This window comes from Cavia porcellus, unplaced genomic scaffold, assembly GCF_034190915.1.
Source record: "Cavia porcellus strain 051 isolate PalLab524CR breed Dunkin Hartley unplaced genomic scaffold, mCavPor4.1 scaffold_29, whole genome shotgun sequence".
Lineage (NCBI taxonomy): Eukaryota > Metazoa > Chordata > Mammalia > Rodentia > Caviidae > Cavia > Cavia porcellus.
This window is the reverse complement of record NW_026947512.1, coordinates 7,781,341-7,799,986: the sequence shown is the minus strand read 5'-3', so window position 1 is coordinate 7,799,986 and position 18,646 is coordinate 7,781,341. Positions and strand designations below refer to the sequence as shown.

The window sequence follows — 18,646 nt, the reverse complement described above, 5'->3', positions numbered from 1 at the left end:
AGCGGCGCCGGGGAGCCCGCCTCGCAGGGCACACGGCCCCGCCCACTTCCTCCTGTCGCCGCCTCAGGCGTGCGGAGGTGAGCCGCGCCGCTGGCACGCGTCTAGGCCTTCGTTCTACAGCGACACAGGGGCCCAACTATGCGGCCACGCCGCCGTGGCGGAAGCCTCTGAAACTGCGAGCCAGGGTTAGCCGTTTCCCTGACTCGGCTGAGCCTCAGGTATTCGGTCCCGGCTGAAAGCTGCCCGAGAGCCTGCCGCAGGGCCCCCGAGCGCGGCCTTCCTGCTCCCGGCGGCGCTCCGCCACCTCCCGGCTGGGCGCAGCTCTGCAGGCCGGAGGGGCCGCCGGCTACGCCTCCTTCTCCCTCCCGATGGGCTCCCCCAGGCAGGGGCCGCTGTCTGCGGGAAGTGCCCCTTCTCTCTCCGGGGACCGGCCGAAGAGGGCAGGAGCCAGGGCCGGCTGCCCCGGCGGTGGGCGGGCGGCGCGAGGCTGACGAGAGCTTCGGAGAGCGCCTGGCCCCGGACTAGCAAGACGCCTCCGCGGACGGTCCTGTGGGCCTGGGGTTCTAGAGGAAACAGAAGAGTGTTTGGGGGTGGGGGAATTGACTCGCTTCTGGGGGCCATCAGCAACCTTAAACGGAGCGCTTGGCGGGGCGCGGGCAGCCTCACTCCTGCTGCGCCCGGCAGAGGAGCGAGGGAGGGAGCCGGGCCGTGCCGGGTGCAGTTCCCGCTGAGGCCACTGGATGGCGCGGGCGCCGCACTGTGCGCCCGCCGACCGCGGGGGTGGGGGTGGGGCTGGGGGTGCCCACGCCCACGGGAACCCCGCTTTTGCTTTCCAGCAACTGTCCTTGGGGTTTTGCCTCAGGAACAGGCTCTAAGGTTGTGTAGACCACGGATGGACCGCAACAGAGTTCAGGAGGGAGGTTCTTGTCTAGTGTTGGAAGGGCATTTCTTATCGATATGAAAAGTTATATATTTAGTATACATGATTATTTATATGCACATATATGTAGTAAAGGGTCTGAACGAAGCTGTTTCTCATAAGCTCTTTAGTAGCATGTACATTACATTCTGTAATAGAAAAAATTTCTTATTTTCCAGCCATTTTTATAGAAATTGCACTCTGCAACCACTTCAGTTTTTTTTCTTTAATATGGGAATTCTACTCTGAGCCTGAACTACCCGTATTTCTTTGAGCTACCTAAACTCCATATTTCAGGCTGTCAATCATTGTTTCTTTAACCTTCTGTATCCCTGTAGAATTAGAGGGGTAGTTTTTGTTATGATTTTTGGAAAAAAAATTAGAAAATGCCTGAATGTCTTCATTGGGAGAACTTATTAAAGTAATCATACTTCTCTGAGGTTTATTTTCCATCACAACTCAACCTTGCATCATAAAAAGATTGGTAGACAAATCATACCAAAAGTCCAGTTTTTTATTATTGCATTTTTAAAAGCAGTGTTTTCTTGTGGCCTTGATAATACAAAGAAGGATAATTGTGAGAGTGAGCCAACAGCACCTCCTCTGGGGTGTTGGTCTCTCGTGACCATGGGAGGGTAACTGCATAGGAAGGAGCTGTGGCAGAGCGTTAATAAGGTAGAAGGTAGAAGGCTGAGCTGCTGCCTGGAACCCTTCAGAGACGAAACAGTAACTAGGCCAGACAGGCCTGTTTTCACGCTTTGAGGGAAAAGTGAGAAATGGAAAATTATCTCTTTACCTTCCCAGCAAATACAGGCCCTTGCTCAGAATTTCCTCTGATTCTGCATCCCTGAGACACCAGCCGCCCAGTTGCATGGAGTTGAACCCAGAGAAGCTCAGCTTTGTGAGAGTTCAGTAAAATGAATGTTTTTGCAGTTTTGGGGGCCGGTGGGTTCCTGGTGAGCTAACTTGGGGAGGGGCCTGGCTGAGCTCTAGCTACTCCCACACAGCCTTCTGGATTGCTGTGGAGAGCTTTTCAGCCACCAGCTAAAAATCGTGTTTTAAATTTGGTAAGGTTTTTCCAGTACTTACTGAGGAAAGAGATGACATTTGGAGAGGGTTCACTTGCTGTAATCATCTCTACTCCAGCTGTGAAAACCACACTTTGGCTACATTTGCCAATAAGCTTTCTGCTGCTGTGGCTGCTGGTGACCCCCAGACCCTGCAAGGGGATTGAAACAGGAGTTTCCCACCTCCAAGCCTGAGCACAGCTACGGATTATTCAAGACATTTTGACTACCTACTGAGCTCCAGCTACACAGTTCCTCTTCAAACATTCCCATTATCCCTGAGATTCTGTTAACCATGAAGAAAGCAAGGCTGAGGGAGGGTGAGAGACAACCCCAAGTCATAGCTGCCTCCTGAATGAATGAGAGGTGGCTCACTTGGGCCTCTAGGTGTCAAGGGCCCTCACTGACTGAGTGTGCTGTGGAGGACAGTAGCACTCAGAGGAGCAAGTCTGTCTGGGATGACTCTGCGTCCAAGCTCTTCCTACTCTATCCCTGCCTCCAAAGATGGAAAGCCAGGACAGAGGTGGGGGTGTGCTCAGTGCTACAGCGCGTGCTTAGCATGTGTGAGGCCCTGGGTTCAGCCCACAGCACCAAGATAAAGCCAGAACACTGTTCTTCAGCTTTATAAATTAAAGATCCAAGAATCTGTGTCTCTTACCCTTTCATGCTTTAATTGCAAAGCCATTTAAACCTGTTATCATTCATACCCTACACAAAGAATAAATTGTACTGTTACAAATACAAACATTACAAAGGAGGTCTGCACCCAGCCCACAAAGAAGACAGAAGCTCCAGGGCAGTTACACAGAGTTTTATTTATCTCCTGTCTCCTCTATGGCGTCCCAGATGGGTACTTTAGGGGCAGAGACTGGGAAAATTCAAACATTTCCACTGTAGTTTGTTACTTGTCATAACACCTGCAAGTGACAGAAGGAACAATTCTGGGCCAAGCAGGGAAGGTCGTGTAGAGGGTGCCTGTTCGGTGCGGACAAACAAAGCAACCTGTTATATACAGCATGTTTTGCTTTGAAAACCTGAAATTTTCATGCCCCTTAAACATGGCAGAACTGATCTGAAAATCTTAGCATTAAGCATTTTTTTAAATTTGAAAAATCAGCACATGTGACCAAGAGGAGGAGTAGGAGTGGTATTTTTTTAAATCCATGTTTGCAGTTCATGTCGTTTTCGGTTTATCTTGGGGAATGGACACAGGCATGTAACAGCTTGGTTTTTTTTTTTCAATCCCCTTTCCCCAGAAGTGGCCTTAAAAGTTTGTCTTCACTTTGTGGGCCACAAAAGTGACATGGCAGAAAACAGCTCTTGTCAGTTTTCCAGACAAAAGGAAAAGATGAAAAGGCAATAACTAATGAAAAGAAAATCTGTGATATGACTGACAAGGTGACGAAGGCGTGAGGTGAAAAGGCTGTCCTGGATTCTGATAGAAATGGGAAGAACAGGTCTCCATCTGAGCCATGGTTCAGACTGTCCTCCGGGAAGGCTGCTTCAGCAACACCAGTGCCTAAGCTCTTTCCCTTCTCTCAATTCACCTACAGTTTCTGTAATACAGAGAACATGCTAGCGTGCTTTAAATAATCCACTCTCTTGTGTTTGACTGAGCTGCTCTTTCCAATACAGTGTAGGGTCAGAAACAGCATTTACAATGTGAAAAAAAGAGCTACCAAGTATTGAATCTTTGCCTTGGGGGCAATTCTGAAGGGGTAGGGCCTCAGTGCTCCCTTCTGGAACATTCTACAGGGTCCCAGGGCATCAGAGGCCCCTTCCCAGGTCTGTTTTCCCTGTGAGGAACCATGTTACCATTGTACATAACCCTCTATCCATGGATTAATAACTGAGACTGGATAATTTTTATTTTATTTTATTTTTGTACCAGGGATAGAACTCACAACCTTATGCTTACCATGCAGGTGCTTATGCTGCTGAGCTAAATCTCCAGCCCTTGAGACTGGGTAATTTTTTAAATAGCAGAAATTTATCTGAGGTCTGAAGCCTGGAAGTCCAGGTATGATGTCCAGCAGGTGTGGTGTCTGGTGAAGACAAGGTGGTGGCAGTTCCTGCAGCCTCTGGAGGTGATGAATGTTATATCTTTGCATGGCAGAGGGATAGAAGGGGACAAAGATTCCCAAGCTACTCCCTCACTGCCTCATGTAAGGGTTCTAATCCTCTTGGAGGGTAGAGCCCTCTCGACCTAGTCACCTTCCAGGCCTCACCGCTGAATCCCGTTGCACTGGGGACTGTTGCAGCATGGGTTGAGAGTCAGTATCCTGGCTGTGGCGTTCATCGAGCCTGCCCCTGTGTCCGTGAAGGGAGGTGGGCTTTAGACTTGAGTGCCAGGGACAGTCACCCTGTGCCACCTCATTCTACCCTGAAGTTCCAAGGAGACCACGGAGTCTGCATTTGAACCAGACTTTTCAGGCTCCTGTTCCTCAGTGGAACTTAGACAATGCCAGCAGAGGTCCATCTGGTGCTAGGAGAACTCTGGACAGAGGAGGCCTGGCTCAGAGTAGGAGGGCAGAGAGAGGCCTCTTGCAAAGGATTGAGGCCCTCCAGGTCCCCGCTCGAGGTTGAGGCAGCCTTGGGAAGTCTTGACCACTTTAGTCCCTTCAAGTCTGTTTAATTGCAATCTTGTGATTGCTATCACTTATCTGGGGCCAAGCAACGAGTTGACCAAATAATGAAATGCTTAGCTGGCTTAACAAAAAAACCATGGAGACTTGCTAAATAAATTAGGAAAAACAAAGTGGAAACTGCAGATCCATGTAACAAATTCAAAGACTGTTTCAAGATGGAATTAAAGAACGGAGTTTAAGGGAAAGGAAGTGGTTAGGAGGGGAACAGCTGACACTGACCTGGCTATACCAAAGCTCTCCCCCAAAAACAAATGCATGGCTCTGTGGTAGCCATTCTGTGTATTGTTCCATTGTTTTGAAGCGTAGCATAACTTTGTTCCTTTAGATCCTTGTAATTTTAAATGTGGGTAAAAGTGAACATAGTCCGGTTAAACTGAAGTTTTCTTCTACATGGCTTAAAAGAAAAGGTTTGCTAAGAAAATCTAGAGGGCAAAGTGCAAGAGAATGTTGGGGTTACTTAAGAAATCAGCTCTGAGCTGGGCATGCCTATGCCTATAACCTAGCATTCAAGCTGGATGAGAGGAAGATTGCAAGTTCCAGCTCAGCCTGGCCAACTTAGTAACTCTGTGAGACTCTGTCCCAAAATTAAAAATAAAAGGGAGTGGGAGCACTAGGGAGTTAGCTCAGTGCAAAGGCCCTGGGGTCAGTCCCAAGTACTGCAAAAGGAAAAACATATCAGCTCTTTACAGGACTTTAGCAGGATAACTGTCAATATGCAGATGGTGCTGTGAGTTATAAGTGACTCATGAGTGTTTTGAAAGGTGCTGAACAGGGTGTCTTCCTAGAAATACTTAGGCAGCATTCTGAGTTAGAAGTAGCAACTTACATATCATCCTTGAGTAATGACTCCTAAGACCTTTTAGACCAGTAACATTTTTTAGGTGTTTACTGCAGGCCTGTTCTTTGTCCCAAGCACTTAGTATTCACAACTTCAATACAGTAGTGGCTGCAGGCACAATGCCCATTTTACAGATGAGGAAACTGGGGCCTTTAAATTGCCCAGCTAAGTGGCAGGGAAACAAAGACTAGCACAACAAGTGTTCTGCCTTTAGAAAGTCTTCAATCTGGTGTTCTTTAAGCTCTCTAATTTAAAAAGTGGGCCAGTTTCCTCTTCCTTCCAGATGATCTGAATTTGGTGAGTTTCACAAAAATAAAATGATGTTGAAATATTTTTCTGACCAATTAACTGTTGTCACATATTATAATAGAAAAATGTGAGAGAAAGCTGTCTTGTGGAACAGACTGGTCTACACTGGGGAATCAGCTGCCTGCAGAATACTCTTATTTCCAATTGTAACATGTTTATGATGCCTGAACAATGACAAAGACAGTGATGGTTTTGTAACAGAATCTCCGGAAAGCTATTAGCAGGTTGGCATTTCTAATTCATGTGGAAATGCTCGTTTTACCAGGGAATTATAGCAGCAGTGTTTGTTTAATTAAGTCTTGATGGTTTGGAAGGGCAGTTTTTTGAAGTTCACAGTATTACAGACACACATACATGCAGACCAAAGAAAATTGGTGGAGCAGCTAAATGTCAGGTTATTTTCTTTTGAGCAATCACTTTGACATGGTATGAGAGCTGTTTAACAAAGGAATTATTTAAATATGTTGTATCCTTTCATAAGAATTTTTTAATGGTAACTACAATTGTACTAGGCTTATAAATGCCCCAAAGGAAAGGGGCCTCAACCTTCTCCTCTTCCTTTCCTTTTTTCTCCTCTCCTTTTCTCTCTTCTCTGCTCTCGTCTCTTCCCTTCTTTCCTCTTCTCCTTCCCTCCCACCTTTCTTCCTTTCTTTCTTCTGGGGATGAAACCTAGGCTCTCGATCATGCAAAGCATATCTGTATGCTGTGCCACTGAGCTAAACCCCAAGGCCCCACCCCTTTTGACTATAGCTACAGAGATCACCTTATGTTTTAGAAGGCAGGTTAGACTCTAGTAGCATTGATTGATTGATTGATTTTTTTGAGACAGGATCCTACGATGGAGTCCAGGCTGGCCCTGAACTTACAGTCATCCTCTTGCCTTTGCCACCCAAACTCAAGATCTAGTTTCTTTTTAAAACTCTACATAGAGCATTGGCATATTCTAATCGATGTGGAAGACATCATTATACCAACAAGCAAAACAGGTTTGAATGAGAAAAGCGGATGGAAGTGAGATGGAGAGAGACTCAAGAGTGTGAAGGGGACAGGAAAGGGCGCCCACTACTGCCAGCACCCAGTCCAGGGAAGGGTGTCTCAGATGCTAGCGCCCCAGGCAGGGTGCGCTGCTCCCAGGGCCCAGCAGCCTAAGCCAGCCCACCTCGACTCTGGATTCATTTGTTTGGAGTAAGCATTGGTTGAGCACTCTAGTCAGAAAAGACAGCCTGTAACCAAGTAGGTAAAACCTGCAAGGATTGCGATGGCATTTTGTGTGAAGGAAATAGGCTAACACTGAGTGTGGTAGAGGGACAGGAGGGCTATTACATCAGTGGTCAGGGATGGCCACTCTAGGTCGTGGCCACTGAGCAGGAAAACAGCCAGCCATGGGACAGTCTAGCCCAGAGGTCCTGGGGTCGGAAGGAGTTTGATGTGTGTAAGATGAGCAAGAAGGTACCAGGGTAGCTGGACCGAACAGGGGAAAGTGGGAGATGAGACCAGAGAGCACCCAGGCCAGGCTAACTCCAACAGGGGCCTTTTAGGCCCAGCTAGGTGCTTGCATTTTCTTCCTTGTAGAATGGAAATCACTGGAAGACTTCAAGCAGGAAAGTGATACAGCTGATTGTATTCTTCAAATGTTTCTGTGAGTACTGCATGGAGACGATTACAGGAAGGCGAGAGTGCTGAGGTGTGTGAGGAATAGGCGTGCGGCCGGCAGGGAGCCGAGGCCTGGGGGACACTTCTGGAGTGGGGAGGAAAGGGGACTGGGCTGCCACCTGCAGCACTGGGTGAGCCGGGAAAGAGTCGAGGGGCCATACTGTAGACCTGAGGTGTTGGGGCTGCCTGGGTTCTGCCGGTCCTCCTGAGTTCTACAGTCTGCAGCTGAGGGGGTGCTGGGGGCCAGGAGACGCTGAGACCCAGAGCTGCACCCTGGCCTTGGCCCTGATTGCGGTGGGATCCAAGAGGAAGGAAGCAGTGATGCTGGGAGCTTTGGTCTTAACATTTGTGACAGAAAAGAGCTGCGACTCTGCAGACACCCAAGTTAGCCATTCCCACACGTCACACTGCAGCTGTGGGACCCAGGAACAGTGCAACAGCGAATAACCTCAAGTTTAAAAAAATTAGAATGAATGGGGCAGAAGTTATGCATAGGGAAGGGTACTTACCTAGCATGTGAGAGGCCCCTAGCTCTCCTGGTATGCCTGCCACCCTCCCCTGGCCCTAGTCAGGTACCTAAAGCAGGGTGCAGGGCTTGTAGGAGCCCGGAGAAGCTGAGGTGCAGCCAGGGGAGGGTGCTAGCTTGCAGCAGAGTCTCCTTGAGCACTTGCACAGGGGTAGCTGATATTCTAAAAGTGCTTCACGGGCCGGTGACCACACCTGTACCCCCGCACTGGGGAGGCTGAGGCAGGAGAATCACCATGAGTTCCAAACCAGCCAGATACATAGTGAGAACAAGGTCATCCTAAGCTGCAAGTGAGACTCTGTCAAAAAACAAACTAAAGATGCTTAAACCCACTCTACCCCTGCCTCAAGTTTAGGGGACAGAGATTTGAGGGAAACTAAACTAGAGGCCAGGAGATCAATCTAGTTTGCATGGTGGGTGAGAGGCAAAGGCCTGACTGGACACAGGGAGGAAGAGGAGGAGATGGACTCAGGGAAGACCGGGGAGCAGAGTCCAGGAGGAGGGTGGCACAGGACAGGGAGGGAAAGGGGAAGGTGGGAGGCCACTCCCTGCCTGCCTGAGGATAGCGCCTGCTTTTCCAGCCGCTGCCCGCTCAGGACAACTTCCTCCCAAATCTAGGAGTGAGGTCCTGGGCTCGCTGTCCAGCAGCTCCAGCTGGCTGGGTCCCAGGCAGCAGCTCTCAGCCAGGGAACGCTCGGGTTACAGCTGTGTCCTGGCTTCAGAAACGGCCTCTCCATGGCCCCACTTAATAAAGTTACCAAATGTGAGGGGTGACGGATTCCTGGAGCAGGACTCGTGGAGCTCAGGGCCCATCCTAGAGGGCTGACTCGCAGGTGTCAGCCCCACTTAGAGGTGACAGGCAACCTGGCAGTGCCAGTCAGAAAAATGCCACCTTGGATGAGTTGTACAGTGGGCTGTGATGTTCAGAAGTTATTTTCCTTTTCTACCTATTTGTTAGTAAGTAGGGAGAACATTAATTTCATTTTATAAATGTGTAAAACTTCAGATTAATGGTTTCCAGTTTTAGAGAATGCACCTGGAAGCCGCTATTTCTAACAAAGCTGTCCTTTTTGTAATAAAGCAGTCCATGCCCTTGTGGGTGAGGCCTCAAAGCCCCAGATGACTTTTACTCAGAGTGGCTTTCTGCTGGGTCTGCTTCTCCCCAGTGCCTGCTTCCAAGAAGGCTGCCTGCGGGAGGGTCCTGGACCTGTGGTCCACCGGCTTCAGGGGAAATACTTGATTACAGTCCCTGCAGAGAAAGGGCAGCAGGTCAGGGTGTGAGCGTCCTAGAAAAGGTGATTGTCTCCTAGAGAAAGGTTTTTTGCTTTTGTTTGTTTGATTTTGTGATACTGAGGACTGACTCCAGGACCTTCACCTTGAGCTGTATGCCCAGCACTTTTATATTTTGTTTTGGTATAGGTTCTCACTAAGGCACTAAGTTGCCCAGACTAGCCTGAAACTTGAGAGACTTCCTGCCTCAGCCTCCCAGTGTGCTGGAATTATAGGCATGTGCTACTACGCCCATCCCAGAAAAAATTTGAGGCACGATTGTGTATTCAGGCTTACTGGGGCAGGATTGTAATGGCAAGGGTAAGGAGGAGAGTGAGTGAGACAGGAAAGCGCGTTGTTTCTTGGTCGCATGGAGACTCTTCCAGATGGGCCAGGTAGATCCACCACACCCCAGGTGGGACAGGAGGGAAAAGGAATTTACCTGCTGGCTTTTGCCGTCTCCTGGCTCCAGTGGTGACAGTTCTTCGTGTGAGGCATTCACTCCCAGACGGGCCTGTAGAGTGGATTTGGCTGCTCCTAAGTCACTGGGAAGCTGGCGCCCACTTCTGTTTGTGTTGGGCCTGGCAGGGCCTGAAAACACAAACCCAGTGTCTTAGTTTGTCTTCTGCTATTATAACAGCATGACTAAGACTCGGTAATTCACAGTGGACAGGAATTCATCTGGTGTGGCTCCAGAGGCCAGAGGCCTGAGAGCAGGGCCCTGGCACAGCACAAGGGCTTGGTGCTCCGTCGTTCTTTGGTGGAAAGCAGAAGGGCAGAGAGGGCGAGGGGCCAAGAAGGGCCAAATTTGCTTTTTTTTTTTTTTATTGGTACTGGGGATCGAACTCACAGCCACGTGCTTGCAAGGCAGATGTTTATGCCGCTGGGCTAAATCTCCAGCCCCTGGATTTGCTTTTATAACAAGGAGCTCTTGCGGTAACCAACCCACTGCTATGATGCCAACATTCATTCATTCATTGATTCGGGCAGAGTATGACTAATTACCTCTGCTCCCAGGGCTTTGCAGGGGGACAGCCTCCAGGATTAGTTCAGAACTCACCAGCACAGTTCAGCGAGGGTATTAGGGGTCAGGCAGTGGTAGCCATGGCCAAGGCCAGGGGACAGGTGGGACTAGGCAGGCTTGGGAGACATAAACTGGGTTTGGTTCCAACACAAACAAGAAGCTAAGAGTAAAGAGCAGTTACTTTCTTGCCATCCCCCTAAACCCAGGCCCACCCGCCTCCAAAATGCTGTTCACAGCTTATCCCTTTCTTTAGGTTGGCGTTTGTCTTTAGTACTATATGACAACAGAGAGGGAAGTCTGAGAGAAATAGTAAAGGGAAAGAATTCAAATTTTCTAATTTTGCAAATTACCTCATTTCTCTGTTGCGCTCTACTACTCATATGGTTTATGTCTAGATGTCCCCCAAAGCCTCATACACTTGTAGATGGGACTTTTTCAGAAGTAGCTGAACTTAGAGTTTGTGATTGACTCACGGTTCAATGCTGGGATGAAGGGTGTGGAGATTAAGGGTGAGTGATGGGTCATGGCTGGGATCAGTCTGCTGATTGGATTGGCACTGCCCTGATCCCAGCAGTCTGGGTGAGATAAAAGGGGCAGAAAGAAACATGTCTTCTGCTTTTCTGGCTTACTTTTGCTGTCTTTTGCTACCATGAACTGTTTCTCCTCTGTGATGCCCCTCTGCCAATCTCCCCTGCCTTAGAGCCAGCCAATTATGGACTGAAACCTCTACAAACTGTGAACTAAATAAACCTTTCCTCCTTTCACTTTGAGTGTTGGGTATTTTGTCTCAGCAATGAGAGGAAAATAATTAAGACAACTATTTTTTGACCTTGAAAAAGTCAATGAACTCCTCTGCACCACAAGAGGAATTTAAGGAGGGTCAAAGTAGTCCATGCAGCATAGGGTCCTTGTTAGAATTTGGTGAAATGAAATATGCACCAGCACTTTTAAAACCTTGGCACGAGCTGCAAGGTGAGAGGCTATTATTGTCCTCCATCTTCTACGGCCCTGCTCATCATCCCTCCTGAGATATTTTTAGCTGGTTTCCCACTCCCTTGGGCTTGGTCCCAGCAGAGTTCTTGCTACATCCTGTCTATTTCTGCCCCCTAGATTCAAGTCCTGTTCTTGCCTCCTCTGCTCCCTGACACTGTCTGTCCCTGAACTCCCAGCCACTGGGGCATGTGAGGGAGAATTCGGACCTGCCACAGGCCTCCTATTCTCTTAGCTCTAATGGGCACTAATTATTAGGATAATGATTTTTTCAATCTCACAAGAAAAGGAGCTTCCTTTCAACGTAGGAGCAAGTGCAGCACAAGTACCGAAGTATCAGGAACCCTGCGCGCCTGCCTGGGGGAAGCAGCGCCCACTGTATGCTAGGGGAAGGGGACGCAGGCCACCTGTCCCTTTCATTGCAGCACTTTCCCCCTTAACGCCCTGTCCTCCACAGTGTCTCTGTTTAGCCTCACAGTGACCCCTGTGAGCTGAGCAGGGCACCTCCCTTTTCACAGCAGAATCGGAATTTAGAGCAGACAGTGAGTTGCCCCAGGCCAGGGCGGCCAGTCCGAGGCCAGCCCAAACCAGAAGCTGTGTCTTCTCATTCCAAGTATTTTTTTCACACATTGGTGCCATTTGTTTTGGGTTGTCTCTGCTCCCTTTGTTCTTGATTTTCAGAGAGCTTCTGTCTCAAGAGAAAGTGCCCTGCTCCTGACAGAGGCGTGGGTTCTTGGTACAGCCATGATTTTAACTCTGCACAGAAAGAGAGTCCTGCAGCACCAAGTCCACATGGCCTCCTTCTGCCCTGAGGTCAGTGGAGGCCTAAACAGAAGTTTCCTCAGAGAACAGAGGGCACTCGTGGTGCTGTGAATCTGCTCCAGAGTTGAGGGCAGGAGAAAGGTCCAGGGCATCCCTACCTCAGCCTCCTATCTTGGGGCCCCCCTTGTGGTAGGGGCATCTGGGCCTCACCCTGCACCTCCATTCCTAGAGGCACAGAAGTGGTGTCTGGCCTCAGGGATTGCAGGTCTACATGTGTGAAGGTATGAAACATGGCCATGTGATGGACACTTAGGCTTTCCTTTCTCCTCGCTTCCCAGGGTGAGTTCACTAACGGGTGCCTTTGGAGGTGAGGGAGGGCAGGGGGATGTGAGGAGCTAGCAGGAGGTGGACACAGGGGCCCCCCAAAATCAGTCTCATGGGGCTCACACACTGAAGGTAGCTCTGGACAAGATGGGGTCTGGGGCTGACTTGGATCAGCAGGACACTGAGCTCCTAATCCCAAAAAAAAAAAAAAAAAATGTTTACCCCAAAGTCTTCTTTCATGTCCATTCCCTGTCATTCTTTTAATTCAGAACCAAAGCCATTTACACTGGGTTGGCTCAAGTTGAGTCCTTGTCAGTCCCCGTCCCAACTCTTCATTCAGAATCCAGAACAGTAGAAAAAGGAGGAGCTGGGGAAAGAAGAAGGATGTGACCAGAGTGAATGGAAGCGGATGGACCAAGGAGTTTCGGGAAGTGAATTTCATCATTGCAGAGGATGGTATTTGGCAAAATAAATGGCCTGAACCTTCCCATAGTGTAAATTCTAATACTGACAGTGATGTGGAATGGTAATGGCTTGGATCATCAGTTCATGCAAGATTTGCTGTGTATCAGTGTCTTCAGCGCTCTCCCATTGCACGCATGAGTCTGCTTTGCCTCACTGTGCCAGTGGGCACATCCGTCTTTGACGATGAGATCTAAGTGCAAGTCTTCCTTCTCAGTGAAGGTCTTTCTCCATGTTCTCCAGATCAGGGCATTACCATCTGTAAGGCAGATCCCCCCTGTAGAGGTAAGTAGGTGCTTTTTTGAGAAAAATTATTAAAAACTTTCATTTTAATCAGCTAGCATTTCTGTTTCAGGGCACGTTTTATTTCTCTTTTCACCTGACATGAGAAAATTGTTGCACACCAGTTGAGCTGTAAGGTGAACTTGACTGCGATAATGGGACACAGTTTAGGAAAGACAGCGAGGTCAGCTGACTGGTGTTCTGTTCTCCTCTTTGTGCTATAGCCGCTGACCTGGTTCAGGATCAACTCTTTGTTCTCCACAGGACTATCAGATTCTCACCAGTGTCCATGAGCATTGTTTATACAATTAATCAGCAAGAACACCAACAAGTGCACACAGGATGAAAGGATCCAAAGAGATGGAGCAGTATTTGTAATGAATCCCAGGCAGCCAACTCTGCACTGAACTATTGACCTAAATCCAGACATTTCTTCCTTGTCCCAGATAGGTCTAGAAACTCTTGAGTGAGAAAAATGTACTACATTACAAATAGCTATAAAAATCTCCAGTTTTGATAGACTAACTGTATATCAGATGGCCTAGATATGTTATAGTAAACAGCTCCCAAATTTGAGAATTAATATTTGGATTATTAACTACAGCTCACATCATATTTTTGGTTATCTCTCCAGGGCAGCCGTCCTTGTGTGTTGATTCAACATTCTATCCAATCTTTTTAAAAATATATTTTTTTCTTGGTACTAGGGTTTGACCCCAGGGCCTTTTCTCTGGGCTACATCCCCAGCACACTTTTTTATAATTTTGAGAGAAGGTCTTGCTAAGTCACCTAGGTTTAGCTCAGACCTTGGACCTTCATTCCCTTGCTTCCTGGAGTGCTGGCAGTACCGTCATGCACCACCACGCCAGGCCTCCATTCAGTCTGTAACTCTTCTTTATCAACACTCACCTTCTTGACTGTCACAAAGGAAAAACAATGAAATGCTTCCACCAGGAAGTGACCTGTGTTCTATATAATTTGTAAAAGCAAATACCTGGGCTGTACTGAACTCCAGATGAGCAGGTGTATAAACTATTATTTTCTGAAAACCAACCACCTCAAATTTTGTGCTTTTAATAGCACATTTCATTATTCCTCACAATTCTGAGTCAGCTGGGCAACTCTGGCTGGTTTTGCCTGGGCCCACACAGACAGCTGGATTCAGCTGGAGGAAGAGTTGGACTGGAAAGTCCAAGATGTCCTCACCCACATGTGTACTAAGTGGTCCTGGCTGGCAGCTGGGTCCTCTGGTTCTTTTCCATGTAGCTTCTGATTCTGCAGGAGGCTCAGCTCACCTCCTTACACGATAGTCTTGGGACAGAAGCTGCATGGCTCTAGAACTACACTGCACTGCCATATATTCATGGTCAAGGCCAGTCGTGAGGGCAGCCCAGATTCACCGTACAGGGAAGCAATCTCGTAGTGGGGGAGTCACAAATAGTACAGCCATGTATTTTGATCTATTAAAGCAGGTACATATACAGTTGGTCCCCGTTATTTATGGTAATGTTCTGCAGAGTCATTGCAAATACTGAATTAAAGTATGTTGAACTGCTCCCAAGGGAAAGACAGGATTAGGTTTCTACATGCCTCTCTGGACATACGTCTCTGGCTTTTTTTATTTGTTTGTTTGTTTGTTTTCAGCATGAGGGATTGGACCCAAATGGGCTGTACCGTTGAGCTACATCCTCAGCTCTTTTTATTTTTTTATTTTGTATGTTGAGACAAATTCTCACTAAGTTACCCAGTCTGTCCTGAAACTTGCAATCCTCTTGCTTCAACCTTCTGAGTAGCTAGAATTGCAGGTATGTGCAGCCATACTCAGCTTGGACACAATATTTTCAGCAATTAACAACATATGATCTTGCTTTATGTGTGGTTATGTAAAGACATCTCATGCTTATATGTCGAGTTATTAACATTGAACTACAGAAAATAGCACTATGATTCATTACTGAACGAAGCTTCTCTAACATATATTTGCCCCAAAAGGAATGTCACAGCCTTTCTGAGTCTAGGAATATCAGTATTACTGCATTAGACTTGGGAAGCAGAAGTGTCACTTTAGTGACCTCAAAATGGATATATTTAATTAATAATATGAGAACTTAAACAAGAAAGCAAGTTAGTATTTTTGCTATACCAATAATTACTCAAAATTTTTACCATTCTGCATATCCATGGGTGATTATGCAGTAATGTGAATATTGATTTTGAAATTACAAGTTAAATTTTAACAAGAAGATAAATGCAGAAATAGAGTCAACAAACAATGAAGACTAACTATAGAGAAAAGGGAAAGCAGACATTGGCGAGCAGTGATCATTTCTGGCATTTCTATTCATGGAAAAACAAGAAAATAAAATGTTCAGGACTTATGCCCTTACTATTTCATTTAATCTTTACAAGCGTTTTGTTGGCTTGGTTCTACTTTTTCCTACTTCTTTATTGAATTTATTCCCACTTTATTCCTTTCTTCTGCTGGCTTTAGGTTCAGTTTGCTCTCCTTTTTCCAATTTCTTAAGGTAACTGATTTGAGCTCCTTCCTTGTCTTTTTACTTCCAGCTACCATCAATGGGCCGCTCTCCTCTACCACACCTTTCTGCCATGTTTCTGCCTTGGAGCTGGTTAACCATGAACTGAAATCTCTGGAACCATGAGCCAATATAACCCTTTCTTCTTTAAATTGTGTGTCAGGTATTTTGTCCTAGCAACAGAAAAGTGACTAATACAGTGAGGAATGAGAGAACTTATTTGTCTCTGCCACATACATTTTATGGGTGCAGGAACAAGTTTAAGGAAGTTCGGTAATTTGTCCAAGGACACCCACGTAGTACACAGTTTAAATCAGATGATACAACCCTAGAGCCTGTGCTCTTAACCACTTCACCTTACTGATTAGAAAACTAAGGTTCAGATAAGTCAAATAATGAGGTCACACAGCTAGCAAGTGTGAATCTGTCCACCCCAGAGTTTTCACCCTTTCCCCTGTTACTTCCCCAAACCATTTGTCTTATGTTGTTGAGACAACAGCATAAAGGATGACAAAGAACAGACCTCCGTGTTCAAGCTGAACATGCCCCATAGAGGTCTGTCCAGATACCTAGATTAAATGTTTTTGGTGCCCTTTAAATGCATTAGGATGTCAGTGACTACCTGAAGGTCAGCAAATCAAAATAACATTCAGAAAGGAGGGGAACGCTATTAAGGAACATGTACTTGGAACTTGCTTGTGTTCTGGAACTGGGTTAAAGAAACTTAGAAGCAGGCTGTGAATTGCTACTCAGTCAGTATTAAAATTGCAGTCCTGCGTGAAACCCTAAATGCTTTTGTTTCTTCCCTTTTTTCCCTGGATTCACAGCCTCTTGCAAGCAGTCAGTAGGTTACTGTCAGTCCCTTCTACCCACAAATGGCTCTGGGATGGGGTGAGGCCTGTGTTAAGCGCAGGTAGCCAAGCTTTCCTGAGCCCACCTGAGGTCTGGGAACATCTCAGTAACTGCTCGACTCACCCGTTTCTTCTCTTTCTTTGTCAGCTCTTCTTTTTCTTCATCTTGGATTATCCTAGAGCTGAGTTAATTGAGAAAGGACTGTGTAAGGGCATGTTCTAATTACAAATTCCGGACAAGTTTTCGTGCTCCTGGAGCTGTCTTTCATGGTGCCTGGAGGATATACTCAAGGGAGGGCATCCCTGGGGACCGCAGCTCAATAACCAGACAGAAGCACAGTTGAAGCTCTGGTGACTAATACAGCCCCATTTGCAGCCGCCCACAGATAATCCACTATTCCGTCCATAGTTAGAATCCATTACAAAAAAAACAAGACTTGGTTCCAGCACCTGGAGGAACCTTATCGCTGACTAGTGGTGTGTATTCGGGTTACTAAAGTTTAGAAAAACTCATGGTGGGCCTTGGGCCCCCGAAGGGAGCTTCATCTGTTTTCTCCTTCACTGCTGGGAGCTTAGTGTTGTTAGCACATGGTGGCCCCACTGTTAAGAGTTCTCTTCCCAGTCCAGTCCCCCAGATGACACCCCAAAGGACCTCTGCTGATGCTGTTTCACACACACACACACACACACACACACACACACACACACACGCACACACGCACGCACACACGCACACACGCACGCACACACACACAGAACTTCAGGCTTCCCCACTGGTCTTTCTTTACCTTCACACCTGCGCTCTTTTCCTGTACAACACAGTTAATAGTTATATCTATCATGAGAATATCAGACCTTAGTTAATTTTCAAAGTAAAATTAGATACTTTACTTTGAGATGATTATAGACTCATTTATATATAAGAAATAGTACTGAGAGATGCAAAATGTCCTTTACCTGTTTCTTCCCAATAGTAACATCATCTTGTAAAACTCTAGTATGCACAATATCACAACTAGAATATTGACACTGGTACAGTCCACAGCTCACTGTCCGATTTTTCGCTCTTATTATGTACATGGTGTACATGGTGTTTGTGTGCATGCATTTAATTTTATCTATTTTATCCCCACCTATGTGTCAGTTGCTCATTTGCCTTTTTATAATTCTTTTTTTTTTTTTTGTCTTTTTCCTTTTTATTGGTACCAGGGATCGAACTCATGACTGCCTGCTTGCAAGGCAGGCGCTTATGCCGCTGAGCTAAACCTCCAGCCCCATTTATAATTCTACATGTTCCTTCTTGCCATCACCTCTATTTCCCAGTCCTAACCTACCTTGCCACACTGAACTGTTGTCCATCATTATAATCTCATTTCAAGACAGTTATATAAATGAAATTATAAAATATGTAACTGTTTGGGATTGGTTTTTTTTTCACTTGGTCTTCCTTTAGGTCCCTACAATTTTTGCACGTACCAGTGTTTTCTTCCCTTTTGATTGCTACGTAATATCCTAACACAGACATATCATGGTGTGCGCAATCACTCATTCTCAGTGAAGAACATCTGGATTGTTGCCATTTTGGGTTATTTTGAACAAATCTTGTATGAACATTGGTATACAGGTTTTTATGCGAACATAATTTCTTAAAGTTTTCTCCTGTAAGGGCTCCAAGAATTTAGTTGGTGGATTGTATGATATTCCATGTTTATTTTATAAGAAACTACCATAATGTTCTCCAGAGTGTCCATCACCTCAGCAGTGTGTGTGTAACCTAGTTTTAGTTTCTCTGTGGCCTTGTCACTAATTTAAACTCTAACCATTCTGAGCAAAGTGTGCACACCTTGTAGTCCTAGCTACTTTAGAGACCAAGGCATGAGGATTTCAAGTTTGAGATCAGCTTTGGCAGTTTATGAAGACTGTGTCTCAAAATAAAACTAAAAAGACTAGGGATGTTGCTCAGTGATAGAGCCTTTGCCCAGCATGCATAAGGCCCTGGGTTTAATCCCTAGTACTGCTAAAAGTAAAAAATAAAAAAATTCAACTATTCCGATGGAGGTGTAGTAAAATTTCATTGAAATAATTTAAAGATTATTTATACATTTCAAATTTAAATTGTTATTTCTGTGACTTTTATATCTTTTTCATTAACTTCGTTGTGATTAAACAGTTGCATGATGCATTGAAA

At 46.4% G+C, this 18,646-nt stretch overlaps 1 long non-coding RNA gene across 4 annotated transcripts in view; it reads left to right on the top strand.

Annotated features, from left to right (window-relative positions):
• The first annotated feature begins 16 nt into the window (after window positions 1-16).
• Window positions 17-18,646, top strand: part of LOC134474020 (uncharacterized) — an 80,580-nt gene continuing 61,950 nt past the window's right edge. For 3 of the 4 annotated variants that reach the window (XR_010044564.1, XR_010044561.1, XR_010044563.1), the window contains exons 1-2: window positions 17-12,344; window positions 12,599-13,076. This is a non-coding gene — a long non-coding RNA (uncharacterized LOC134474020). The remainder of the gene's footprint in view (window positions 12,345-12,598; window positions 13,077-18,646) is intronic. The other variant, XR_010044562.1, reaches the window with a different exon arrangement.